The following is an 8513-nucleotide window of genomic DNA, read 5'->3' on the forward strand; positions in this document are numbered from 1 at the left end:
TAGTTCACAGAGCACATTAGGAGACAGGAGCTGCGAAGTAATTGCAGGGGAGTGAATAAAAAAGAATTTCAAAGTAAAAAACTAAAATTAAGCGGGTTAACACCTAGAATTGATGCATTAACACATGGAGTTGCCCAAAAACAGTTAACTGCAGCAAAAAAGGGCACTCCCACTATCCATCTGGCATGCACACAAAAGCAACAGACACTGGGGGAACAAATTCAGGTTTTACAAGAGGAGGTAACTACCCCCAATCTCCTCTCATAATTAGAATAAAAAACAGGGGCGCAATTCCCAACTGTGCAGGTTCCCAATTGCTTTGACCCATGGAACCGCACTCCGCGCTCATATCCGAAAATAAAACCTTCTTTCTCAAATATTTTTACATATCGGTTAAGTTTTGTCTTCTATGTGTTTTCTCAGTTTGCTAAACTTGCTGCTGCTGTCTGTACTTTCAAATGCCTTGATAGAGTTAATCTCTCTTGGCCCAGATCTTGCTACCTATCTAGGTTGCTCTTCACCCACCCCCCTTCTTCCCCCGCCTCTCCTCACTTCTACTCTTTCTCTTTGTTTTAAAAGAGAAAAGTTATAGTTTTTACAGAAACCTCCAAAGGATAAAGCAATTAAAAACAGAACAAAACAAGAAACAGAAAGAAAATAAGGTAAAAACTTTAAATCCAGTAAATTAATTATTTTAACCCTTCAGGAATGCAACAGCTGGAATTATGGTTAGCCACACCATCACTGGTTCATTCACCTGCACATCCACCAATGTAATATACGCCATCATATGCCAGCAATGCCCCTCTGCTATGTACATCAGCCAAACTGGACAGTCTCTACGGAAAAGGATAAATGGACACAAATCAGACATTAGGAATGGCAATATACAAAAACCTGTAGGAGAGCACTTCAACCTCCCTGGCCACACTATAGCAGACCTTAAGGTGGCCATCCTGCAGCAAAAAAACTTCAGGACCAGACTTCAAAGAGAAACTGCTGAGCTTCAGTTCATCTGCAAATTTGACACCATCAGCTCAGGATTGAACAAAGACTGTGAATGGCTTGCCAATTACAGAACCAGTTTCTCCTCTCTTGGTTTTCACACCTCAACTGCTAGAACAGGGCCTCATCCACCCTGATTGAACTGACCTCGTTATCTCTAGCTTGCTTGCTAGCACACATATATATACCTGCCCCTGGATATTTCCATTACATGCATCTGAGGAAGTGGGTATTCACCCACGAAAGCTCATGCTCCAAAACGTCTGTTAGTCTATAAGGTGCCACAGGATTCTAAACACCATGAAGGCAACAAAAAAACAAACAAACAAAAAAAAAAAAACAAATTGGTAAAGAAATTAAGCTACATAGTAACTACAAATTGGGTAAACAAATTGCCTGTTAGTACCAGTCATAATTTGGGTCAGTGACACTGCATCCTAACTGAGGCACATGTCAAAACAATCTTGTTCAGTGTCTGGGTACCAATATTAAATCCTGACACAGCAATATTTGATAAATTGGTTACTGTCCATTCAGTAGGTTATCTGGAAGACAGCATCCATAAGAAACAACTGGATCTACATCAACTACTGGTGTATCACAGAGCAGTTCAACCAATGGAACAGAGAAGCTACCCACTTCTGTTTCCTGCCCAGTAAAGCTGACCAGATGGTGACAATCAGCCTTAAGGATAATCTATAATATGAATGGACAGTACTGTGTAGTAACTAATTACAATATATTTATATATATAGGCCTCAGTGGTAGTGTCACTACTCCAAATTTCTGTTTTACTTCTCATATACATAGCACTGTGGGACACACTATCACAATCCTATCCCAGTATTTTAAAACACTTAGCCTACTATTAATGATTAGACACATGATAACTGGAATTGCCATAATGAAAATGTGTTTCTATCTGTATCACCAAAGTAAAAGGGCCAAAGTACATCAGCAGCCTGGAAAAACATGGTTACACTTGGATATAAGTTGGTGTCATATGTACACATACATACTATACATATATGCCCATACACACTACAAATATATGCTATATCCATATAATTCATATATATTAATTATTTGGAAGTGCCTCTAAGGATCAATCATAATATTACATTCCTCAGTTATGGTCCCGGGCCTAACATTCCCAGGCCCACCATAAGGGACTAAAAAATAATTGGATAATAAAATCTGTCTCTCAGTCGTACGAGGGAATGTGCAGACTAAACAGACAGATGGGGCATGAGTGTATGGATGGTAAAATAAGGTAATCACATAACAGTGGTTAGCCCACTGGGTTATCTTTAGTCCATGCATTATGCTTTTCCGGGACGATGGGTAAACATCCTCCCCATAAAAAGACAAAAAGTGGGGGAATGTAGTAAGTGAAGGCCCTGATAAAGGCCCAGTATGAGGCCTGAGGCCTGAACTAAAGTAATGGTCAAGACTTTGCTAACATAAAGCAATGTGAAGCTGTGAGCCAGAGGCAGGCCCTGCTCACAGAAGCTGGCAAGGAAAGGGCTGATGCTGCAAGAAGATACCTACCTGAAAGGTACTGAACACTAGAGATCAGAACATTCACATACTTGCACATTCCACGCAGATAACAAGGAACAGGCCGACCCATCTCAATGACAGGGGCAAAAGGGTAATATGATAGATAGAGTTGTTTTGATCGAACCAACATGTACAAGGTGAGAGGCGGCACTTTACTACGTAGAGGGGTTGTACCTTACTGCGTAGAGGGGTTGCACCTCAATACGTCAGGAGTGATGTGTAACTTGTTTGTACCTGTGTATAAAAATGTTTCCCTGGGGCAATGTCTTTGTCCGGCCTAGGGGGCAGTGGAAAGTCCCGCCACTGACTGAGCCGGGTCCATTGCCAAGAGGCACTTTCTCGTAGTATGCCCTGAATTAGGCTGAGAAACCTACAGGGAACTGCAATTGTGTCGGAGGTCGCAATAAACCTGGCCGACGTGCCTTCGTACCTTACTAGACTCTGTGGTCATTGGGGGTTCTCTTTGGGTCTGCTGTGTCAGCTATCTGCGCAGAGCTGGGGCAGCACACAGAGGGAACACACGCACGCAGCCAAGTGATACCAACAAGGAGAGAGCAGAGCAGAGCACCACACCGGTAGTGCATCTAACAACAACACCTCTGACAACATGAGATAGAGCACAGCTTGGAGGATGGGGTACTTTCATCTTGCCCTGGATGGGGTTCCCCCACCCTGTCACATTATGCTTGTTAAATGCACCACCTGAGTTATTTCAGTCTTCCAGCATCCCCAAATCTCATGTTCAGGCTCGCCTTCTTCCATGGCCCAGCTGTCAAGGTGCTTGAACTGATCAGTCTGACCTAGTCTCACTCCATTAATCTCTACATCTAGGCTTCTGGTGGCACTTCTACTGCCTCACACAACCTCAATCTTAATCATTCTCATTTTCATCCCATGCCAGTTTAGCTGGTCATACCACTGGGTTACTATTTTCTCTAGAACTTCATTTGAGGATGCCCTTGTTGCTATGTCATCAGCATATAGCAGCTTCTCACCTTTCCCCACTGGGATTTTCCTGCTGACATAGTCCATCAATACGATAACCAGCAGCAGAATTAGGGCTGGCTCCTGGTGCAGGCTGATCTCTGGGTCAGTCTGACTTTGATTGCAAATAGACGTTTAATTCCAAACAATGTTTGGGTCACTGTTTTAGGCCATCTATATAGGGCATTCACCATAGTTATTAAAACTTCAGACACTCCATATTTCCTCAGCACTGATGTGAACATCCTTCTGTCCACTGTATTGTATACCTTTTCTTGGTCTATAAAAGCCCAGAAGCTATCCTGTTGATGTGACAGTCCGTACCCCTACATTCAACCCTTTTAATAGGACCATGATAAATCTTTTATAAAGTATGCCTTGTGAGGTATCATTTGAAAACTCATAATTTGCTGATCACTATTGTCCTGGTAAAATGTATGACAACATTGTATGTAAAGTTATAAGATTCTAGTGTATGATAATACTAAAAACAGCCACAAACCAGTTCCCCAGATACAAAAAGCTAGCCAAAGCCTCAGCCAGGTGTCAACAAAATCAAGTGGACTATCGTCTGGTTCATTGGCCATTCTTTGGCAGGAAGATTTGTGCAAAGATTTACATTTTTGACAAAGAAACAGCTGAGGATTCCCATCCAGCAGATTTATCCTGAACCTCGGTTGGAGATGATCCTCGAAGAAGAAAAGCATAAGAAGGAAGAACAAATCATCTCTCCCTTCATCTCTACTCACGACGTTGACAATACTTGAAGGACAAAGGAAGCATCATTGGACTGGGGAAGGTTACTAGCTGAGAGGACTTCAGCCAGGAAGACTGCTGTAATGTGGTGAGAGATCTTTGTTTTGAATTCACTTGGTTAAGTTAGGTATTAGTTGTGTTTTACTTTGTATTTATTTGTAACCAATTATGACTTGTATGCCTCATTACTTGTAGTCATTTAAAATCTATCTTTTGTAGTTAATAAACTTGTTTGATCAGGCACCACATTGGCAACTCTGCCCTAAAGGGGTTTGTCTCATTTAAGAGATGTTCAAAGTATTGTTTCCCCTTCTTCTTCACTTGTTCAGGTCTTACTAGTAGTCTCTCCCTGATTTTCAGCTCAGGGAACTGGTGGATAAGGTCCCATGGCAAGAAAATCTAAGAGGTAAAGGAGAGCTGGCAGTTTCTCAAGGAGAAGTTAAGCACAAAACTGCCAACTATTCCAATGCAAAGGAAATTTAGGAAGAACAGTGAGACACCAATATGCCTGGAAATCAAAAAGGAATCCCACAGGAAGTGGAAACCTGTACAAAGCGCTAAGGAGAAGTACAAACAAATAGCATAAGCATGTAGGGACAAAACCAGAAAGGATAAGGCACCACATGAGTTACACCTAGCAAGGGACATAAAAAGCAAGAAGAGATTGTTTAAATACATTAGGAACAAGAGAAAGACAAAGGCAAGTGTAGGTTAGTGGGGAAGGAGAGCTAATAATTGATGACATCGAGTAAGCTGAGGTGTTTAATGTCTTTTTTGCTTCAATCTTCACAAAAAAGGTTAATGGTGAGAAATACTCAACACAATATTAACACGAGGAAAGGAACGCAAGCCAAAATAGGGAAAGATCAGGTTAAAAATATTTTAATAAGTTAGATGCATTGAGATTGGCAGGACTTTATGGAGTTCATTTTAAGGGATTTAAGGAACTAGCTGAAGCAATCTCAGAACCGTGATTATCTTTGAGAACGCCTGGAGGATAGGTGAGGTCCCAGAAGACTGGAGAAGGGGAAATGCAGGACCTGCCTTTAAAAGGAAACAAAGAGGACCCGGAGGGTTATAGATCTGCAGTCTAACTGGGATACCTGGAAAGATAGTGTAACAATTTATTAAACACTCAGTTTGTAACCCACTAGAGGATAATAGAGTTCTAAGGAATAGCCAGCATGGATTTATCAAGAACAGCCAAACCAGCCTAATTTCCTTCTTTGACAGGGTTACTGCCCTAGCGGATGTGGGGAAAGCAGTGCATGTAATAGAGCTTGGGTTTTAGTAGCACTTTTGACACAATCCACATATTTTCATAGGTAAACTAGAGAATTTAATTTACACCACCTTTATTATAAGGTGTGTGTATGCAACTGACTGAGAGACTGTACTCAAAAGTGTAGTTATCAATGGTTTGCTGTCAAACTGGAGGCTGGATCTAGTGGAGTTCCGCAGGAGTCAGTCTTGGGTCTGGTAGTAGTCAATATTTTAATTAATGACTTGGATAACCGAGTGGAGAGTATGTGCTAAAAATCTGGGGATGACACCAAACTGGGAGGGGGTTGCAAGCACTTTGGAGGACAGGATTAGAATTCAAAATGACCTTAATGAATTGGTCTTCAATCAACAAAATGAATGTCAATAAAGACAAGTGTGAAGTACTTCACTTAGGAAGGAAAAATCAAAGGCACAGCTCCAGAATGGGAAATAACTGGCTAGTTGATCCTACTGCTGAAAAGATCTGGGGGTTCTTGTCTCATAGACTCATAGACTTTAGGGTCAGAAGGGACCAATATGATCGTCTAGTCTGACCTCCTGCACAAAGTAGGCCACAGAACCCTACCCATCCACTTCTATAACAAACCCCTAACCTATGTCTGAGTTACTGAAGCCTTCAAATTGTGGTTTGAAGACCTCAAGTTGCAGAGAATCCACCAGCAAGTGACTCACGCCCCACGCTGCAGAGGAAGGCAAAAAACCTCCAGGGCCTCTGCCAATGTGCCCCGGAGGAAAATTCCTTCCCGACCTCAAATATGGCGATCAGCTAAACCCTGAGCATGTGGGCAAGACTCACCAGCCAGCACTCAGAAAAGAATTCTCTGCAGTAACTCAGATCCCATCCCATCCAACATCCCATCACAGACCACTGGGCATACTTATCTGCTGATAATCAAAGATCAGTTGCCAAAATTAAGCTATCCCATCATACCATCCCTTCCATAAACTTATCAAGCTTAGTCTTAAAGCCAGATATGTCTTTTGCCCCCACTACTCCCCTTGGAAGGCTGTTCCAGAACTTCACTCCTCTAATGGTTAGAAACCTTCGCCTAATTTCAAGTCTAAACTTCCTAGTGTCCAGTTTATACCCATTTGTTCTTGTGTCTACATTGGTACTAAGCTTAAATAATTCTTCTCCCTCCCTAATATTAATCCCTCTGATATATTTATAAAGAGCAAGCATATCCCCCCTCAGCCTTCTTTTGGCTAGGCTAAACAAGCCAAGCTCTTTGAGTCTCCTTTCATATGACAGGTTTTCCATTCCTCGGATCATCCTAGTAGCCCGTCTCTGAACCTGTTCCGGTTTGAATTCATCCTTCTTAAACATGGGAGACCAGAACTGCACACAGTATTCCAGATGAGGTCTCACCAGTGCCTTATATAACGGTACTAACACCTCCTTATCTTTGCTGGAAATACCTCGCCTGATGCATCCTCAAACCGTCCATCACAAATTGAATGAGTCAATCTGATGTAGTTGCAAAGAAGGCTAATGGCATTGTGGGGTGTATTAGCAGGATTGTTGCATGTAAGATATGAGAGATAATTGTCGTGCTCAACACTGGTATGGCCTCAGTCTTAACGCTGTGTCCGGTTTTGAGTGCCGTACTTCAGGAAAGAACGGATAAATTGGAGAGAATCCAGAGGAGAGCAACAAAAACTCTGAAAGGTTTAGAAAACCTGATCTATTGGGAAAAGTTAAAAAAACTGGGCACATTTTGTTTTGAGAAAAGAAGACTGAAAAGACCTGATAAGTCTTCAAGTATGTTAAGGGCTGTTATAAAGAGGACTGAGATCAATTGTTCTCCATGGCCTCTGAAGGTACTACAAGAAGTAATGGGCATAATCTGCAGCAAGGGAGATTTAGGTTAGATATTAGGAAAAAAACTTTCTAACTACAATGGTAGTTAAATTCTGGAATAAGCTTCCAAAGGAGGTTGTGGAATCCCTGTCATTGGAGGTTTTTAAGATCAGGTTGGACAAACACCTGTAAGGGATGGTCTAGGTTTACTTGATCCACGTGGGGAATGGGGATGGGGATCTGGACTTAATGACTTCTTGAAGTCCCTTCCTGCCCTACATTTGTGAGATTTACGATGGTACTGCAACACCATCCTCCTTCCCTTGGCATCTAAGTTTTGCAATGCTACAGATCCTTTTTGCCAGGCAGATGTGGGTCATTTGAGAGCTCAGCATACAGGAGTCTAGGGCACTCTTTCTCTGGCCTTCTTCACCTCCCACTTGGCAGTCTGCTTTCATTCTTTGCACTCATTTTCATTCGCACTGGATGGGTTTTTTCTTTATGAATCATTTTCTTTTTTTGGATCACTATTTTCAGTTCATTGGTCCATCACCCCACCTACACTTTCCCTTGGTTTTCCCCATTTCATCTCTAAACCGATGCCACCGCCACCATCCACATTCATCTGAGGTAGTTCCGCTCCTCTTGAGCTGGTGCCAGATCTGTTTCTGGACACTTATCCTGTACTTCTTGCACAAACTTCTCTTTCATTTTCTGTACTTTAACCTTATTTCTTTTGGACAAAGTTCCACTGGACATAGACAATACTAGAGAGCACAGAAATGCATCTGGTCTTCTGACCACATTATAATCTGTGCATAAAGGAGGCAGCAGTGGCCATTCCAAGGAGAATGTATGGCTTCTTTGGCTTTAGGGTATCAATTAAAAGTGGCCTAAAGTAAGCTCTTCATACTGTCACACAGGAAAAGAACATCCGGCAGATGAAGAGACCCACCTACAGATGGGCTAATACTAACCCAGAGCTCCATTAATGTCTTTGAGCATTGGAGACACTAAATAAGCACAAAGTTGTATTTTTATTTACTGTGGTGGTAGGAAAGAGGATCCCGCTTTACACACATCAAGCCTCAGTCTATGCCTTGTGGCTTGAGCTGTGTTG

This window comes from Gopherus flavomarginatus, chromosome 17 (genome assembly GCF_025201925.1).
Source record: "Gopherus flavomarginatus isolate rGopFla2 chromosome 17, rGopFla2.mat.asm, whole genome shotgun sequence".
NCBI lineage: Eukaryota > Metazoa > Chordata > Testudines > Testudinidae > Gopherus > Gopherus flavomarginatus.